This window comes from Manihot esculenta, chromosome 7 (assembly GCF_001659605.2).
Source record: "Manihot esculenta cultivar AM560-2 chromosome 7, M.esculenta_v8, whole genome shotgun sequence".
Taxonomy (NCBI): domain Eukaryota; kingdom Viridiplantae; phylum Streptophyta; class Magnoliopsida; order Malpighiales; family Euphorbiaceae; genus Manihot; species Manihot esculenta.
The window spans coordinates 25893974-25903305 of NC_035167.2; the positions used below are offsets into that span (position 1 = coordinate 25893974).

General features: G+C 58.4%; 19 non-coding genes across 19 annotated transcripts; all 19 read left to right on the forward strand.

Annotated features, from left to right (window-relative positions):
- The first annotated feature begins 74 nt into the window (after positions 1–74).
- Positions 75–193, forward strand: LOC122724154. The gene has a single exon (XR_006351423.1). It is a non-coding gene; the product is annotated as a 5S ribosomal RNA (ribosomal RNA).
- Positions 194–578: 385 nt separating this feature from the next.
- Positions 579–697, forward strand: LOC122724155. The gene has a single exon (XR_006351424.1). It is a non-coding gene; the product is annotated as a 5S ribosomal RNA (ribosomal RNA).
- A 385-nt stretch (positions 698–1082) lies between these two features.
- Positions 1083–1201, forward strand: LOC122724156. The gene has a single exon (XR_006351425.1). It is a non-coding gene; the product is annotated as a 5S ribosomal RNA (ribosomal RNA).
- A 385-nt stretch (positions 1202–1586) lies between these two features.
- LOC122724157 lies at positions 1587–1705 on the forward strand. Its single transcript, XR_006351426.1, has one exon. It is a non-coding gene; the product is annotated as a 5S ribosomal RNA (ribosomal RNA).
- A 385-nt stretch (positions 1706–2090) lies between these two features.
- On the forward strand, positions 2091–2209 carry LOC122724158. The gene has a single exon (XR_006351427.1). It is a non-coding gene; the product is annotated as a 5S ribosomal RNA (ribosomal RNA).
- A 385-nt stretch (positions 2210–2594) lies between these two features.
- Positions 2595–2713, forward strand: LOC122724160. Its single transcript, XR_006351429.1, has one exon. It is a non-coding gene; the product is annotated as a 5S ribosomal RNA (ribosomal RNA).
- A 385-nt stretch (positions 2714–3098) lies between these two features.
- LOC122724161 lies at positions 3099–3217 on the forward strand. Its single transcript, XR_006351430.1, has one exon. It is a non-coding gene; the product is annotated as a 5S ribosomal RNA (ribosomal RNA).
- A 385-nt stretch (positions 3218–3602) lies between these two features.
- LOC122724162 lies at positions 3603–3721 on the forward strand. The gene has a single exon (XR_006351431.1). It is a non-coding gene; the product is annotated as a 5S ribosomal RNA (ribosomal RNA).
- Positions 3722–4106: 385 nt separating this feature from the next.
- LOC122724163 lies at positions 4107–4225 on the forward strand. The gene has a single exon (XR_006351432.1). It is a non-coding gene; the product is annotated as a 5S ribosomal RNA (ribosomal RNA).
- Positions 4226–4609: 384 nt separating this feature from the next.
- On the forward strand, positions 4610–4728 carry LOC122724164. The gene has a single exon (XR_006351433.1). It is a non-coding gene; the product is annotated as a 5S ribosomal RNA (ribosomal RNA).
- A 385-nt stretch (positions 4729–5113) lies between these two features.
- On the forward strand, positions 5114–5232 carry LOC122724165. Its single transcript, XR_006351434.1, has one exon. It is a non-coding gene; the product is annotated as a 5S ribosomal RNA (ribosomal RNA).
- A 385-nt stretch (positions 5233–5617) lies between these two features.
- LOC122724166 lies at positions 5618–5736 on the forward strand. Its single transcript, XR_006351435.1, has one exon. It is a non-coding gene; the product is annotated as a 5S ribosomal RNA (ribosomal RNA).
- Positions 5737–6121: 385 nt separating this feature from the next.
- Positions 6122–6240, forward strand: LOC122724167. The gene has a single exon (XR_006351436.1). It is a non-coding gene; the product is annotated as a 5S ribosomal RNA (ribosomal RNA).
- A 385-nt stretch (positions 6241–6625) lies between these two features.
- On the forward strand, positions 6626–6744 carry LOC122724168. Its single transcript, XR_006351437.1, has one exon. It is a non-coding gene; the product is annotated as a 5S ribosomal RNA (ribosomal RNA).
- Positions 6745–7129: 385 nt separating this feature from the next.
- Positions 7130–7248, forward strand: LOC122724169. Its single transcript, XR_006351438.1, has one exon. It is a non-coding gene; the product is annotated as a 5S ribosomal RNA (ribosomal RNA).
- A 385-nt stretch (positions 7249–7633) lies between these two features.
- LOC122724171 lies at positions 7634–7752 on the forward strand. The gene has a single exon (XR_006351440.1). It is a non-coding gene; the product is annotated as a 5S ribosomal RNA (ribosomal RNA).
- A 385-nt stretch (positions 7753–8137) lies between these two features.
- On the forward strand, positions 8138–8256 carry LOC122724172. Its single transcript, XR_006351441.1, has one exon. It is a non-coding gene; the product is annotated as a 5S ribosomal RNA (ribosomal RNA).
- A 385-nt stretch (positions 8257–8641) lies between these two features.
- LOC122724173 lies at positions 8642–8760 on the forward strand. Its single transcript, XR_006351442.1, has one exon. It is a non-coding gene; the product is annotated as a 5S ribosomal RNA (ribosomal RNA).
- A 385-nt stretch (positions 8761–9145) lies between these two features.
- On the forward strand, positions 9146–9264 carry LOC122724174. The gene has a single exon (XR_006351443.1). It is a non-coding gene; the product is annotated as a 5S ribosomal RNA (ribosomal RNA).
- The last annotated feature ends 68 nt before the right edge of the window (positions 9265–9332 follow it).

Genomic DNA, 9332 nt, shown 5'->3' on the forward strand with positions numbered 1-9332 from the left:
CCGGATGGAGAGGGGAGGGGCGCCGCGCGGAGGTGGGGGAAAGGTATGTGTGATTTGATGGCGAGGGACACAACGGGTGCGATCATACCAGCACTAATGCACCGGATCCCATCAGAACTCCGAAGTTAAACGTGCTTGGGCGAGAGCAGTACTAAGATGGGTGACCTCTTGGGAAGTCCTCGTGTTGCACCCCTTTTCTTTTTCTTTTCCTCCGCAGCGCTCCTCGCCGCCGGCGGTGCCATTTCGGGTTTTTATTTTCTCGCTCGGTATCGCTATCGATTTAGATACATGTGCATGTCGAAAAGTTAAATGGGAATGAAAAAAGAAAAATGAAGATCGCCGAAAGCGGGGGAACGAGCAAGAAGATGGGGCCACGAGACGGAAAGACAGGCGGGGGAGGGAGTCCCGCAGCGACGGAGCAGCGCGGGGAGGGGAGAAGGAACCGGGACGGGAGGCGAAGAGGGGGCAGGGGGAAGGCACGGTACGGGACGCGGGGCCCACGCGCCGGATGGAGAGGGGAGGGGCGCCGCGCGGAGGTGGGGGAAAGGTATGTGTGATTTGATGGCGAGGGACACAACGGGTGCGATCATACCAGCACTAATGCACCGGATCCCATCAGAACTCCGAAGTTAAACGTGCTTGGGCGAGAGCAGTACTAAGATGGGTGACCTCTTGGGAAGTCCTCGTGTTGCACCCCTTTTCTTTTTCTTTTCCTCCGCAGCGCTCCTCGCCGCCGGCGGTGCCATTTCGGGTTTTTATTTTCTCGCTCTGTATCGCTATCGATTTAGATACATGTGCATGTCGAAAAGTTAAATGGGAATGAAAAAAGAAAAATGAAGATCGCCGAAAGCGGGGGAACGAGCAAGAAGATGGGGCCACGAGACGGAAAGACAGGCGGGGGAGGGAGTCCCGCAGCGACGGAGCAGCGCGGGGAGGGGAGAAGGAACCGGGACGGGAGGCGAAGAGGGGGCAGGGGGAAGGCACGGTACGGGACGCGGGGCCCACGCGCCGGATGGAGAGGGGAGGGGCGCCGCGCGGAGGTGGGGGAAAGGTATGTGTGATTTGATGGCGAGGGACACAACGGGTGCGATCATACCAGCACTAATGCACCGGATCCCATCAGAACTCCGAAGTTAAACGTGCTTGGGCGAGAGCAGTACTAAGATGGGTGACCTCTTGGGAAGTCCTCGTGTTGCACCCCTTTTCTTTTTCTTTTCCTCCGCAGCGCTCCTCGCCGCCGGCGGTGCCATTTCGGGTTTTTATTTTCTCGCTCGGTATCGCTATCGATTTAGATACATGTGCATGTCGAAAAGTTAAATGGGAATGAAAAAAGAAAAATGAAGATCGCCGAAAGCGGGGGAACGAGCAAGAAGATGGGGCCACGAGACGGAAAGACAGGCGGGGGAGGGAGTCCCGCAGCGACGGAGCAGCGCGGGGAGGGGAGAAGGAACCGGGACGGGAGGCGAAGAGGGGGCAGGGGGAAGGCACGGTACGGGACGCGGGGCCCACGCGCCGGATGGAGAGGGGAGGGGCGCCGCGCGGAGGTGGGGGAAAGGTATGTGTGATTTGATGGCGAGGGACACAACGGGTGCGATCATACCAGCACTAATGCACCGGATCCCATCAGAACTCCGAAGTTAAACGTGCTTGGGCGAGAGCAGTACTAAGATGGGTGACCTCTTGGGAAGTCCTCGTGTTGCACCCCTTTTCTTTTTCTTTTCCTCCGCAGCGCTCCTCGCCGCCGGCGGTGCCATTTCGGGTTTTTATTTTCTCGCTCGGTATCGCTATCGATTTAGATACATGTGCATGTCGAAAAGTTAAATGGGAATGAAAAAAGAAAAATGAAGATCGCCGAAAGCGGGGGAACGAGCAAGAAGATGGGGCCACGAGACGGAAAGACAGGCGGGGGAGGGAGTCCCGCAGCGACGGAGCAGCGCGGGGAGGGGAGAAGGAACCGGGACGGGAGGCGAAGAGGGGGCAGGGGGAAGGCACGGTACGGGACGCGGGGCCCACGCGCCGGATGGAGAGGGGAGGGGCGCCGCGCGGAGGTGGGGGAAAGGTATGTGTGATTTGATGGCGAGGGACACAACGGGTGCGATCATACCAGCACTAATGCACCGGATCCCATCAGAACTCCGAAGTTAAACGTGCTTGGGCGAGAGCAGTACTAAGATGGGTGACCTCTTGGGAAGTCCTCGTGTTGCACCCCTTTTCTTTTTCTTTTCCTCCGCAGCGCTCCTCGCCGCCGGCGGTGCCATTTCGGGTTTTTATTTTCTCGCTCTGTATCGCTATCGATTTAGATACATGTGCATGTCGAAAAGTTAAATGGGAATGAAAAAAGAAAAATGAAGATCGCCGAAAGCGGGGGAACGAGCAAGAAGATGGGGCCACGAGACGGAAAGACAGGCGGGGGAGGGAGTCCCGCAGCGACGGAGCAGCGCGGGGAGGGGAGAAGGAACCGGGACGGGAGGCGAAGAGGGGGCAGGGGGAAGGCACGGTACGGGACGCGGGGCCCACGCGCCGGATGGAGAGGGGAGGGGCGCCGCGCGGAGGTGGGGGAAAGGTATGTGTGATTTGATGGCGAGGGACACAACGGGTGCGATCATACCAGCACTAATGCACCGGATCCCATCAGAACTCCGAAGTTAAACGTGCTTGGGCGAGAGCAGTACTAAGATGGGTGACCTCTTGGGAAGTCCTCGTGTTGCACCCCTTTTCTTTTTCTTTTCCTCCGCAGCGCTCCTCGCCGCCGGCGGTGCCATTTCGGGTTTTTATTTTCTCGCTCTGTATCGCTATCGATTTAGATACATGTGCATGTCGAAAAGTTAAATGGGAATGAAAAAAGAAAAATGAAGATCGCCGAAAGCGGGGGAACGAGCAAGAAGATGGGGCCACGAGACGGAAAGACAGGCGGGGGAGGGAGTCCCGCAGCGACGGAGCAGCGCGGGGAGGGGAGAAGGAACCGGGACGGGAGGCGAAGAGGGGGCAGGGGGAAGGCACGGTACGGGACGCGGGGCCCACGCGCCGGATGGAGAGGGGAGGGGCGCCGCGCGGAGGTGGGGGAAAGGTATGTGTGATTTGATGGCGAGGGACACAACGGGTGCGATCATACCAGCACTAATGCACCGGATCCCATCAGAACTCCGAAGTTAAACGTGCTTGGGCGAGAGCAGTACTAAGATGGGTGACCTCTTGGGAAGTCCTCGTGTTGCACCCCTTTTCTTTTTCTTTTCCTCCGCAGCGCTCCTCGCCGCCGGCGGTGCCATTTCGGGTTTTTATTTTCTCGCTCGGTATCGCTATCGATTTAGATACATGTGCATGTCGAAAAGTTAAATGGGAATGAAAAAAGAAAAATGAAGATCGCCGAAAGCGGGGGAACGAGCAAGAAGATGGGGCCACGAGACGGAAAGACAGGCGGGGGAGGGAGTCCCGCAGCGACGGAGCAGCGCGGGGAGGGGAGAAGGAACCGGGACGGGAGGCGAAGAGGGGGCAGGGGGAAGGCACGGTACGGGACGCGGGGCCCACGCGCCGGATGGAGAGGGGAGGGGCGCCGCGCGGAGGTGGGGGAAAGGTATGTGTGATTTGATGGCGAGGGACACAACGGGTGCGATCATACCAGCACTAATGCACCGGATCCCATCAGAACTCCGAAGTTAAACGTGCTTGGGCGAGAGCAGTACTAAGATGGGTGACCTCTTGGGAAGTCCTCGTGTTGCACCCCTTTTCTTTTTCTTTTCCTCCGCAGCGCTCCTCGCCGCCGGCGGTGCCATTTCGGGTTTTTATTTTCTCGCTCGGTATCGCTATCGATTTAGATACATGTGCATGTCGAAAAGTTAAATGGGAATGAAAAAAGAAAAATGAAGATCGCCGAAAGCGGGGGAACGAGCAAGAAGATGGGGCCACGAGACGGAAAGACAGGCGGGGGAGGGAGTCCCGCAGCGACGGAGCAGCGCGGGGAGGGGAGAAGGAACCGGGACGGGAGGCGAAGAGGGGGCAGGGGGAAGGCACGGTACGGGACGCGGGGCCCACGCGCCGGATGGAGAGGGGAGGGGCGCCGCGCGGAGGTGGGGGAAAGGTATGTGTGATTTGATGGCGAGGGACACAACGGGTGCGATCATACCAGCACTAATGCACCGGATCCCATCAGAACTCCGAAGTTAAACGTGCTTGGGCGAGAGCAGTACTAAGATGGGTGACCTCTTGGGAAGTCCTCGTGTTGCACCCCTTTCTTTTTCTTTTCCTCCGCAGCGCTCCTCGCCGCCGGCGGTGCCATTTCGGGTTTTTATTTTCTCGCTCGGTATCGCTATCGATTTAGATACATGTGCATGTCGAAAAGTTAAATGGGAATGAAAAAAGAAAAATGAAGATCGCCGAAAGCGGGGGAACGAGCAAGAAGATGGGGCCACGAGACGGAAAGACAGGCGGGGGAGGGAGTCCCGCAGCGACGGAGCAGCGCGGGGAGGGGAGAAGGAACCGGGACGGGAGGCGAAGAGGGGGCAGGGGGAAGGCACGGTACGGGACGCGGGGCCCACGCGCCGGATGGAGAGGGGAGGGGCGCCGCGCGGAGGTGGGGGAAAGGTATGTGTGATTTGATGGCGAGGGACACAACGGGTGCGATCATACCAGCACTAATGCACCGGATCCCATCAGAACTCCGAAGTTAAACGTGCTTGGGCGAGAGCAGTACTAAGATGGGTGACCTCTTGGGAAGTCCTCGTGTTGCACCCCTTTTCTTTTTCTTTTCCTCCGCAGCGCTCCTCGCCGCCGGCGGTGCCATTTCGGGTTTTTATTTTCTCGCTCGGTATCGCTATCGATTTAGATACATGTGCATGTCGAAAAGTTAAATGGGAATGAAAAAAGAAAAATGAAGATCGCCGAAAGCGGGGGAACGAGCAAGAAGATGGGGCCACGAGACGGAAAGACAGGCGGGGGAGGGAGTCCCGCAGCGACGGAGCAGCGCGGGGAGGGGAGAAGGAACCGGGACGGGAGGCGAAGAGGGGGCAGGGGGAAGGCACGGTACGGGACGCGGGGCCCACGCGCCGGATGGAGAGGGGAGGGGCGCCGCGCGGAGGTGGGGGAAAGGTATGTGTGATTTGATGGCGAGGGACACAACGGGTGCGATCATACCAGCACTAATGCACCGGATCCCATCAGAACTCCGAAGTTAAACGTGCTTGGGCGAGAGCAGTACTAAGATGGGTGACCTCTTGGGAAGTCCTCGTGTTGCACCCCTTTTCTTTTTCTTTTCCTCCGCAGCGCTCCTCGCCGCCGGCGGTGCCATTTCGGGTTTTTATTTTCTCGCTCTGTATCGCTATCGATTTAGATACATGTGCATGTCGAAAAGTTAAATGGGAATGAAAAAAGAAAAATGAAGATCGCCGAAAGCGGGGGAACGAGCAAGAAGATGGGGCCACGAGACGGAAAGACAGGCGGGGGAGGGAGTCCCGCAGCGACGGAGCAGCGCGGGGAGGGGAGAAGGAACCGGGACGGGAGGCGAAGAGGGGGCAGGGGGAAGGCACGGTACGGGACGCGGGGCCCACGCGCCGGATGGAGAGGGGAGGGGCGCCGCGCGGAGGTGGGGGAAAGGTATGTGTGATTTGATGGCGAGGGACACAACGGGTGCGATCATACCAGCACTAATGCACCGGATCCCATCAGAACTCCGAAGTTAAACGTGCTTGGGCGAGAGCAGTACTAAGATGGGTGACCTCTTGGGAAGTCCTCGTGTTGCACCCCTTTTCTTTTTCTTTTCCTCCGCAGCGCTCCTCGCCGCCGGCGGTGCCATTTCGGGTTTTTATTTTCTCGCTCGGTATCGCTATCGATTTAGATACATGTGCATGTCGAAAAGTTAAATGGGAATGAAAAAAGAAAAATGAAGATCGCCGAAAGCGGGGGAACGAGCAAGAAGATGGGGCCACGAGACGGAAAGACAGGCGGGGGAGGGAGTCCCGCAGCGACGGAGCAGCGCGGGGAGGGGAGAAGGAACCGGGACGGGAGGCGAAGAGGGGGCAGGGGGAAGGCACGGTACGGGACGCGGGGCCCACGCGCCGGATGGAGAGGGGAGGGGCGCCGCGCGGAGGTGGGGGAAAGGTATGTGTGATTTGATGGCGAGGGACACAACGGGTGCGATCATACCAGCACTAATGCACCGGATCCCATCAGAACTCCGAAGTTAAACGTGCTTGGGCGAGAGCAGTACTAAGATGGGTGACCTCTTGGGAAGTCCTCGTGTTGCACCCCTTTTCTTTTTCTTTTCCTCCGCAGCGCTCCTCGCCGCCGGCGGTGCCATTTCGGGTTTTTATTTTCTCGCTCGGTATCGCTATCGATTTAGATACATGTGCATGTCGAAAAGTTAAATGGGAATGAAAAAAGAAAAATGAAGATCGCCGAAAGCGGGGGAACGAGCAAGAAGATGGGGCCACGAGACGGAAAGACAGGCGGGGGAGGGAGTCCCGCAGCGACGGAGCAGCGCGGGGAGGGGAGAAGGAACCGGGACGGGAGGCGAAGAGGGGGCAGGGGGAAGGCACGGTACGGGACGCGGGGCCCACGCGCCGGATGGAGAGGGGAGGGGCGCCGCGCGGAGGTGGGGGAAAGGTATGTGTGATTTGATGGCGAGGGACACAACGGGTGCGATCATACCAGCACTAATGCACCGGATCCCATCAGAACTCCGAAGTTAAACGTGCTTGGGCGAGAGCAGTACTAAGATGGGTGACCTCTTGGGAAGTCCTCGTGTTGCACCCCTTTTCTTTTTCTTTTCCTCCGCAGCGCTCCTCGCCGCCGGCGGTGCCATTTCGGGTTTTTATTTTCTCGCTCGGTATCGCTATCGATTTAGATACATGTGCATGTCGAAAAGTTAAATGGGAATGAAAAAAGAAAAATGAAGATCGCCGAAAGCGGGGGAACGAGCAAGAAGATGGGGCCACGAGACGGAAAGACAGGCGGGGGAGGGAGTCCCGCAGCGACGGAGCAGCGCGGGGAGGGGAGAAGGAACCGGGACGGGAGGCGAAGAGGGGGCAGGGGGAAGGCACGGTACGGGACGCGGGGCCCACGCGCCGGATGGAGAGGGGAGGGGCGCCGCGCGGAGGTGGGGGAAAGGTATGTGTGATTTGATGGCGAGGGACACAACGGGTGCGATCATACCAGCACTAATGCACCGGATCCCATCAGAACTCCGAAGTTAAACGTGCTTGGGCGAGAGCAGTACTAAGATGGGTGACCTCTTGGGAAGTCCTCGTGTTGCACCCCTTTTCTTTTTCTTTTCCTCCGCAGCGCTCCTCGCCGCCGGCGGTGCCATTTCGGGTTTTTATTTTCTCGCTCGGTATCGCTATCGATTTAGATACATGTGCATGTCGAAAAGTTAAATGGGAATGAAAAAAGAAAAATGAAGATCGCCGAAAGCGGGGGAACGAGCAAGAAGATGGGGCCACGAGACGGAAAGACAGGCGGGGGAGGGAGTCCCGCAGCGACGGAGCAGCGCGGGGAGGGGAGAAGGAACCGGGACGGGAGGCGAAGAGGGGGCAGGGGGAAGGCACGGTACGGGACGCGGGGCCCACGCGCCGGATGGAGAGGGGAGGGGCGCCGCGCGGAGGTGGGGGAAAGGTATGTGTGATTTGATGGCGAGGGACACAACGGGTGCGATCATACCAGCACTAATGCACCGGATCCCATCAGAACTCCGAAGTTAAACGTGCTTGGGCGAGAGCAGTACTAAGATGGGTGACCTCTTGGGAAGTCCTCGTGTTGCACCCCTTTTCTTTTTCTTTTCCTCCGCAGCGCTCCTCGCCGCCGGCGGTGCCATTTCGGGTTTTTATTTTCTCGCTCTGTATCGCTATCGATTTAGATACATGTGCATGTCGAAAAGTTAAATGGGAATGAAAAAAGAAAAATGAAGATCGCCGAAAGCGGGGGAACGAGCAAGAAGATGGGGCCACGAGACGGAAAGACAGGCGGGGGAGGGAGTCCCGCAGCGACGGAGCAGCGCGGGGAGGGGAGAAGGAACCGGGACGGGAGGCGAAGAGGGGGCAGGGGGAAGGCACGGTACGGGACGCGGGGCCCACGCGCCGGATGGAGAGGGGAGGGGCGCCGCGCGGAGGTGGGGGAAAGGTATGTGTGATTTGATGGCGAGGGACACAACGGGTGCGATCATACCAGCACTAATGCACCGGATCCCATCAGAACTCCGAAGTTAAACGTGCTTGGGCGAGAGCAGTACTAAGATGGGTGACCTCTTGGGAAGTCCTCGTGTTGCACCCCTTTTCTTTTTCTTTTCCTCCGCAGCGCTCCTCGCCGCCGGCGGTGCCATTTCGGGTTTTTATTTTCTCGCTCGGTATCGCTATCGATTTAGATACATGTGCATGTCGAAAAGTTAAATGGGAATGAAAAAAGAAAAATGAAGATCGCCGAAAGCGGGGGAACGAGCAAGAAGATGGGGCCACGAGACGGAAAGACAGGCGGGGGAGGGAGTCCCGCAGCGACGGAGCAGCGCGGGGAGGGGAGAAGGAACCGGGACGGGAGGCGAAGAGGGGGCAGGGGGAAGGCACGGTACGGGACGCGGGGCCCACGCGCCGGATGGAGAGGGGAGGGGCGCCGCGCGGAGGTGGGGGAAAGGTATGTGTGATTTGATGGCGAGGGACACAACGGGTGCGATCATACCAGCACTAATGCACCGGATCCCATCAGAACTCCGAAGTTAAACGTGCTTGGGCGAGAGCAGTACTAAGATGGGTGACCTCTTGGGAAGTCCTCGTGTTGCACCCCTTTTCTTTTTCTTTTCCTCCGCAGCGCTCCTCGCCGCCGGCGGTGCCATTTCGGGTTTTTATTTTCTCGCTCGGTATCGCTATCGATTTAGATACATGTGCATGTCGAAAAGTTAAATGGGAATGAAAAAAGAAAAATGAAGATCGCCGAAAGCGGGGGAACGAGCAAGAAGATGGGGCCACGAGACGGAAAGACAGGCGGGGGAGGGAGTCCCGCAGCGACGGAGCAGCGCGGGGAGGGGAGAAGGAACCGGGACGGGAGGCGAAGAGGGGGCAGGGGGAAGGCACGGTACGGGACGCGGGGCCCACGCGCCGGATGGAGAGGGGAGGGGCGCCGCGCGGAGGTGGGGGAAAGGTATGTGTGATTTGATGGCGAGGGACACAACGGGTGCGATCATACCAGCACTAATGCACCGGATCCCATCAGAACTCCGAAGTTAAACGTGCTTGGGCGAGAGCAGTACTAAGATGGGTGACCTCTTGGGAAGTCCTCGTGTTGCACCCCTTTTCTTTTTCTTTTCCTCCGCAGCGCTCCTCGCCGCCGGCGGTGCCATTTCGGGTTTTTATTTTCTC